Source organism: Octodon degus, unplaced genomic scaffold, assembly GCF_000260255.1.
Source record: "Octodon degus isolate 3935 unplaced genomic scaffold, OctDeg1.0 scaffold00016, whole genome shotgun sequence".
NCBI lineage: Eukaryota > Metazoa > Chordata > Mammalia > Rodentia > Octodontidae > Octodon > Octodon degus.
Genome location: NW_004524592.1, coordinates 10288547 through 10297534, shown reverse-complemented (window position 1 = coordinate 10297534; position 8988 = coordinate 10288547). Strand labels below are relative to the sequence as shown.

At 44.0% G+C, this 8988-nt stretch overlaps 1 pseudogene; it reads right to left on the bottom strand.

Moving 5' to 3' along the window:
* Nucleotides 1-5462: 5462 nt before the first annotated feature.
* On the bottom strand, nt 5463-8709 carry LOC101564127 (annotated as a pseudogene).
* Between the last annotated feature and the right edge of the window lie 279 nt (nt 8710-8988).

The following is an 8988-nucleotide window of genomic DNA, read 5'->3' as shown; positions in this document are numbered from 1 at the left end:
AACCACTTTGAATACACAGATACAAAATGGACATTCATCTGTATACCCTTTTTTTTTGGTTAAGTTCCGTTATTTGAGTATTGTAGGTGTGTATGCACTCTTATTCTTATAAGTCTTGATCTTGATTCTCAACTTTTGTTTTCCTTCCAGTGGCAGGAGAAAAGAGTCACTTGTTTTACTGGAAAGAAAGCTTCAACTTTCACATCTAGTGATCAATTCTGTTTATTATTAGTGTGTGTACTTTTAAAATACTATGTGCACCAAACCCACTAATCTTGGTAGTATAGTGGCCCTGTTCAATAGCAGTGAAGGCATTTTCACTTTCTGAGATCTATCTACCATCACTGACAGGGGCCATTATAATTCACTTGCTCATGAGTAATCCAGCCCCAGCATTTTATTTTGAAGCACCTTTGAGACCATTCCTAGCACACCAATTGTCATAGGTCAGATTCCTTAGGGAGTAGAAATTTTTGCATCAACCCTTGTGGCAAAGGAAATAAAGTATGGATGAACAAGAAAAGGCATTGGGCTGTGTGCCATTCACACAAAGAGGGCCATGGCCAGTCTATTCTGTGCTTCAGAGATGTGGTTGCTTCATGCACCAACTCCAAGTGGCAGATGGCCTAGCCTTTGCATCCCTGATGAGTCATTTAATGTGGGCTGTTCTAAGGAAGGGGATTGAGGTTAGGTCATGTAACTGTCTTTAGCAGAGAATAGCATTTGCAGCAGGATTCGATTATAAGCTATCTACCACCAGTACTCCCAGGAGCTGAGGAAATGAGCCATACAGTTTGAAAGGGAAGGAGGCATCTGAATGACCCAATCCAGTGTCCACATAAGGTAAACTTTTTTGTTTATTTGTTACCAGAGACTGAACTCAGGACCTTGCACTTGCCACACAGGTGCTTACTCTGTTGAGCTATATTCCTGCCTTCTAGTGTCCATATGAGGAAAGAAACATGAAACATAAAATTCAATTTGTTTGCAGCTACATGGACAAATGCCATATTCTAGAGTAAGACAGAAAATAGAGTATAAGTCAGAGTACTAACATACATTTAGACACATGTAGGAGATGTTACCGGGTGACATGTCAGTTAAGTGGACACAAAAATTCTTCTCTTAGCCTAAGACAGCCTGAGGTTAGCAATGTCCATCTCCCCAGTCTTGACACTGCAAGTTGGTGGTTTATCATCTTGGAGAATACAAGTGTCAACAGATGTGCTACCTATCCTCCAGGTGGGCAGATCGAGGGGCTAGTCACAGCTTGATTCATTGTAAATTCCTTTATTAATTTAAAGAGAGCTGACTTGGTATCTGTGGGGATTTGCTCCAGGACCCTCTATGGAAACCAAAATCTGAGAATGCACAAATCCATTAGTCCAAGTGGTGCTGTATTCACACCTAACATGTGCCTATCCTCCCCAATACTTTAAATCATCTCTAGATTAGATTACCAAATATGATGTGCACAGTTGTTATATTGTGTTGTTTAGGGAATAATGACCAAAAAATAAAGTCTGTACGTGGTCAGTACAGATGCAATGATTTTAAACTTTATATCTGCAGTTGGTTGAATCTATGGTCATAGAATGAGCAAAGATGGAGAGTCAACTGTATAACATATATGCCAAAAGGGGCATCTCAGTTTCAGGAATGTTAGAATGTATGCATGCAACTGTGTCTCCTAAGGGGACAAAACTGTATGACAGTAGTAGATACTGTCATAGAAATGCATAATATTTTTAAAGCCAGAGTAAAGACCATTCCAGAAAGAACTGAGAAGCTTCCTGGAAGGGTTGCAATTTGAATGGGGGCTTCAAGGGTGAGAAAAGTAACACACACTTAACAGATGTGTATGATTCTACAATTGTTGACCTTTAATCCATTTCCCATTTAGAAAAAGAAATGTAGCTCCCTGCCAGCGTTCCTTTAATTTTATGCAAACACATTGGCAACACGTGACTGTTTACAGTGTGATAAATAAAATATAAAAATATAAAAACTTCTTGGAGTGTTATCTTTTGTTCCTAAAGACTACTGACTCACTAGAGTGATGTAAAGATAATAGTAAAAGGGAGAAATGTCATGGAAAACTTTAGAGGAAAGGTTAGGACTGTAATCAGCAAGTTATCTCACAAGCACTACAGGAGAATGTTCTTGAGACAAATGGGAAGTGGGTTACAGCATGTACATTTATCTATTCAGTCTAGTCTAATCTAGTAGATCAAAATCACGGTTGCCCTTATGTTCTTTATTTTAGCTGAGTCTCATAGTATGTTGAATTTGTGGGGAATCTAACAATTGATCATGCTTTATGCTATCATTTAAATAGTTAAGCAATATTTACATGTCAATCATATTACGATGCCGAGAGACCTTATCTCACAGGAAACCTATTAAAATATCAGTAGAACAAGTGATGTTTATATTTGCTTTATTACTTGTCAACATTTGCTGATGGAATGTTGTCTCTTGGGGACAAAATAATATATTTGTATCCAATATGGCATAGTTACCTCAAATTTGCAGGTAAGCAAATCTTAGTTACTACTGCATTTTTACATCTGTGTGTAGTAGACCCAGATAAAATAAAATTATATGATGAAATCACAATATTTTGGCAAACTCTAAAGCGTTTTTGAATAAAAATGCTTTTTTTTCCTGCTTATAGATTTAATATGAGCTCATTTAAAAAATGTCACAAAATCCAGACAAGTTAAATTGGGATAGATTATTCACCCATAATTCTTAGTAAGATAGGAACAGTAATATGGCAATTGAAAATGGAAATAATGCCACCACAAAGTAATTTTTTGAATATTATGGTGAAAAGTCACATTTCAAATTCATAAGCACACACAATACATTTTATAGCTCAAAATTTCTAAAACATAAAGAGACTGCCTCTCTACCTCTCCTTCCTCTCTCTTTCCCTTTTTAAAAGTTACTCTTTGTGAGTAATATAAAAATCTACTTTCACAAAGCTTATAGCACAAGGAGCCGGAAAGCTGCTGTACTAGCATATGGGAGGCAGGTATCAACATAGCAAGAAACTTGAAATGTTTTCAAAGCTGGTGTCACTATAGCATCCTGAAAACTATTGTTCTTTCTGCGAAGAATTGGCCACGACACTTCAGAATTGTCTTAGAATGGCACTTTCAGGTATCATAGTTATTGTGACGTATAATGTAAAATAAGGTCTGTTGATTTAAAGAAATTGCATCACATATCATAACATCCATTTGTAACCAATCGATCCAGCTACCTTTAGAGCGATTTGATCACATCTACAAAATCTCTCTAAAATGAAGCCTTCTTTGTATTGGTTGTAAGTCTGCTCTGTAAATCTTGTTGGAAAGAGTTAAGACACAGTGATCAGTGAGAAGAAGTGGAAGTTCTAGCCATATAGCCAGGTGATGAATATTAATGGAAGGGCCTAGAACAAGAGCCATTCCTCAAAGTGAACTGTATCAAGGAGGCAGATGGTCAACTGAGTCTATGCTATTTACCATAACTTGGGCTGAACTAATTACCTAATGCAAGAAACAGATGTCTAGGGAGTCTCATAAACAGAAATGATGTATAGGTGGCTTTATATTATAACCAAAATGATGACAGCTATTAAAATGCCATTGGAGCCCAAAAATGAGCCAAAAATATATTAAATACTATTTTATATTTTTTCCTTTATATTTCAAAGAAGCTTAATATCAGTCATATGGCTCATGCATATTATTGGCCATAAAATATAGCTATTTGTGAAATTGCTTCTTCTGCTTAGGTCATCTGGTGCCTTTATTTAAATTATTGCCCCTGTGAATTAAATTGTATCCCTGGGATCTGTGAACACAAAGGCACCTCTGAAAATTTCCAGTGCCCAGTGAGAAAAAGAAGATGTGGTGAAAGAGGAATGAAGTCAGGCGTCTTAACTCCCCCGTTTTGGGGAAGGTCTATCTCTAATGGGTTGTATTACCTGTGAGTACAGTGTCTATGCACCAGTTCTAATTTGAGGGCTGTGATTTGATCAGAATGCATTTATACATTTAACTAAATCAGATCTTCTAATGTTTCCTGCTTCCTTTCACCTCCCCTTATTAAGAAATATTTTTAATCTATAGAAAACTATAGAGAACAGTATAACAAACAAGTATCACCTACAAAGTTTTCATATTTTCCTGTGTTTTGCTCCAGTCATTGGTAGGAAGTGGAGTGGGGAGAAGGACATAGTCTAGGTACTGCAAACTTGGGCACCACTTTTAGAAATTCATCTCACTCCCTCCTCAAGGACAACTCTTTTTGAAGCTGATGAATAGCCTTCCTTTCCATGATTTTTAATTTGGTTTTATGCATGTCTATGCATAAACAATACATGAAATAGTGGTGCACATAAATGGCACCATTACCATACATATTCTATTGCTTCTATTTTTATTTAATGTTTTCTAATTCCTATCCACAGCGACACAAGTTGATCTCAGTCCTGTTTTAACTCTGGTTCCGAGTTCCATTGTTTGAGATACATCACAGTATACTTCCCTTGAACATTTCTAATTTTTCCTTCATGCCAACACTACTCCAATGAATATTTTCATACCTAAAACTGGAATTGTCTATTCATGTAACTCATCTTTCTCATGAGTTTTTTATTTTCTCTTTCTTAGTCACTGATGAAGTTATTTAAATTTCTGAACACAATTTGTTGTTATTGATAGTTATATTACCAGTATCTTTTTCATCAATGGCATATTTTCAAACATTGTGTTTTCTTTTGTTCCTAGTAGAATTTATAATTTATCCTTTATAGTCATTGATTTTTCCCCCTGTTCCTGTGCAGTTTATTTAAAATAGGACAATACAGAGAAGGACAGAGGTGCAGCTGCCTGATCACCGCGGTCACAGACCAGGGGCTGGGGAGGAGCCCTGGGATTCACATTTCAGCGACAGATGAGCCAGCCCCTTGGACAAAGGACAGAGAGGAGGTTTCACAGCTTTCTGCATAGCGCTTCTATTAAGCACAGGTACATCATGGCATCACACCTTAAACCATCAGCTTAATAATAATAATAAAAATCAGATTAATACAATGTGCATGTTAGATCAGACTGAAGAAAACAAAGAGAAAAAAAAGACACCAGGGGTCCTTTGAGTGTACCCTTCCTCCCTGTGGGGAAAACAATTTGACTGATAGGAAAAAGAAACAGACATCACAGTTCCCCAGAAGGAAGAAGAATGCCTGGGACAGAGTGTGAGTGTGAGTGGGTGTTCCACAGAGTACACACAGTGGGCAGCATGCAAGCGTCACGCATGGCTTGATTTTGGTTTCTATGCTTATAGAAAAAGTAGTAAGCCGCTCTGGGGTCTGGTCCTGGGCCTCGCTGGGGCCTGTCCCGCGGCAGCCAGCTGCCTGCGTGATGGCTCCAGGAGCTGCTGTCCTCACTGCCAGGCCCTAGGCCCGGCTACATGCTCACATGCTCCAGGAGGACGTAGGAGATGTCATCCCATGGGTGGTGATAGAGCCCCTGCTTCAGCCTCTACTGATCCAGGTAGTGCCTGATGAAGCCCAAGCTGTGGCCCAGCACAAAGATGCTGTTGAGGGCTCCAATGTCGATGTGCTTATCTCCTTCCGAGTGAAAGAGCAGCAGTTCCTGATCATGTCGACAAACGCCACCCAGATGAGGCCGTCCATGTTCAGGATCAGGTTCGGTTTCCTGGATGTGGTGATCTTCTCCACCTGCAGGGCGTAGTCCAGCATCGATGTGTCGGGGAAGTGCTGCCGCACGAAGTCCTTCAGGATCTGCACCCGCATGTCCGCCTTGTTCATTGATTTCACACGGTGGCTGATGCCCATGCTCAGCTTGCCCTCCTTCACCTTGTTTACGAGTTCCACAGGGATTATGCCACTGTCGAAAGCTTTACTGAACATCTTAGCAGCTGCATCCAGGGTGCCCCTAAAGCAATCCCCGATTGTGAGCAGCCCCGAGGTGAGGCTGGAGACCAGGTCCTTCCCAGCCTGGGTGCCGATGATGGTGTTTTGGGCCCCAGACACCGCGGGCCACTGATGGGCTGTCACCATCAGGCACATCTCGATGAACTGGCGGGAGTATTTGGGCAGCCTCCTCTGGAACCAGAGCAGACCAAGGACACTGCCGATGCCCATCTCCTCCTTGAAGACCTCTGTGATTGGCATGCTAGCACAGATGAGCTCCTGGCTGTGCTTATTGCAGATGCTGATCATGAAGGAGGCGGGCTGGTGGATGAGACCCAGTTCCTTGGGCCAGGAGTAGCCCATGTGCACTGTGGGGGGTGGCACCTCCTGGACAGGCTTGATAATGCCTCTGGCGACAAGAGCCTCATACACGGACTGGGTGATCTCGCCAAGCTCATCGAAGCTGCCTGGCACAAACATACTTGCCTCCTTCAAGGCCTGGTTCTTGGCCACCACTGTGTCAGATGCCTGGTTGGCATAGGCTCTGGTGTGGCCAAACAGGACCTCAGATGAGAACATGGTGGTGCAGGTACAATGCACCAGCACACTACAGCCTTTGTGAGGCCGTCCTCCTTGAGGCCATGGCAGATCTTGTACTCCTTGGTGCTCCCAATCTCACCCAGTACCACGGTCATTTTGACCCCTGGGGTGTCCTGGTAGTGCAGCACATGGGCCATGAAGGTGGAGCCAGGGTATCTGTCCCCGCCAATTACTATGCCCTTGTAGATGCCATCCGTGGTCCAGGAGATGTTGTTGAGCTTGTTGGACATGCCCCCCTTCAAGCGTGACACACAGGCCATGCTGCCCGGTTGGTACAGCTTGGAGGCCAGGATGTTGTCCAGTATCCCTAGAGCCCATATTCCCAATCTTAAAGCATCCCGGCTTGATGCCTCCTACATTGGTGGGGCAGATGATGGTCACACCGTTTTGCTCTGCTGTCTCCATGAGCTTCCACATGAGGGCCTCAGGGATGTCTTGCACTATGATGGCTATGGTGTGGATCTGGGCATAGTTCATGGTCTCCATGGTGCTGTCATAGGCCAAGAGCAAGGAGGTGAAGTTGATCAGCACTTCTGCCTCAGGGTGCTTCTTCATGGCATCTGCCATATTCTCGAACACGTGGATCAGGATCTCCTTGTGGCCCCAGTAGAGTTTCTGCTTGTGGTCCTCTGTGAAGGGGTAGACCATGGTGGCCACTGAGGGCTCATCATGGGAGTGTACATAGTGGAAGTCCAGCATGCCCTGCATGGCCTGGGTCTGCATGCCCCACACAATGGCCTTGGTGTGGTGGCTGAAAAGGGCGGCACTCTTTCCTTGAGGCACAGCTGGTTTGGCCTTCACAGTTGCTACCTCCTTAGCCCTGGACTCAGAGAAAGATGATATCCTGCTTAGGGCTGGAGTGGCATTGAGCAGGAAGTTGGCGGTGTGGGCTGCCATGGGGGGATGGGTGGGGATGGATTGGTAGCTGAGGGCCATGCCCAAGATGGCCATCATGTGAGTCTCTATGCGGACGACATGGATGGGGATGTCCATGGTCTTCTCGACTTCGCCCATCACCCGTAAGCCCTCCTGGTAGTTGGGGCCACCTCTCCAGACGAAGATGGTGACCTCATGCTCCTTCAGGTAATCCTGGATCGTTTAAGAGCATCTCATGATGCTCTTAAACGTGGCAGCCACATTGGTGAAGTTGGTGATGCTGCTGCCGATGATCAGGATCTTGCCATCTGGGTACTTCTCATGCGTCATGAGTGACAGGATGGTCTTGGTGTAATCATAGTCTGCTGCTTGCTGGGAGCACCCGCGTACTCCCCGTAGTTGGCCAGCTCGTGGACAGCTCCCAGGTCACAGATGGTGTCATTGTACACCTCGGAGGTGTCACCCCCAGCCACCATGGTCCAGGTCCTGCCCTTGGGGTTCAGCAAGGTCAGCTTCAGGCTGGACCCACTCTTGGCATCGAGGTCTGCAATGTAGGCTTCCTCAGGGTAGGCCTCATGCTCAAATGGGGGAGGGAACTCAATGTCGCCCCACTTCACTTTGCAGATGTAGTCCGTGGTGGCGTCCAACTTGGCTGCCAAGTCAAGGACATAGACCCCATCTCTGGTCACAACCAGGTGGTTGATCTCAAGGTAGGTGAAATACAGGTCCTTGTAGAAGCTGAAGAGGCCAGCCATGGGCCCGGACCTCTTTCTTGTCCTCAGGCACATGGACCAACTGGTGTTTCTTGATGTCCTCAGTGCACAGCTTCTTGTTCACACCAACGAGCAGCTTCTGGGCTTTGGCATCCGTGTTGCCCACATTGATGCCTCCCTCCTGGTGGAAGAAGACGTAGTCTCCCTCGCGAGCAGTGTAGATGCACATGTAGAGCTCCTCCGCCTGAGTGTGTGGTACGAAGGGCTCATTCAGGAAGTTTTTGAGGACACCCCTGACCTTACCCATGGTGGCTTCCTGTCCCAGCTTTGGCTTCAGCCAGGATTTGACCCCATCGAAGCTGAGGTTGACACCAACCATGCCCAGCTTCCCCTGCCGCTTGATCAGCTGGTCAGGCTTGACCACCAGGCTCTAGCTCAGTAGCCACTAGTGGTCCTGCAGCAGGCAGGTCCAGTCCGTATCAGGGCTGACCCAAGCATATTGGAAGCAGTTCTGAATGGCTGAAGTGGTGCAAATGTATTGTAGAGGAGCTCTTTGCTTGTCTGCACAGATATGGCTTAGGCAGACATGGCTGCAGGACCTTTACTTTGGTTCAGCGATGCTGCACTACTGCCCACTCAACCCGCACCCATGCTCCGGCCCAATAGTCATTACTTTTTGTCTTGTCAAAGAAATTATTATCAGACTTGGTAAAATAGTAGATTTTAATTTTCATTAAAAAATTTAGAATGTTCTTTTTTTACATTTAAATCTTTAATCTGTTTGAAAGGTAGGGATTGAACTTAATATTTTTTAAATGAAAAATAATTTATGTATTACCAGGTTTTGAACATTTTCTTTTTCTTAAT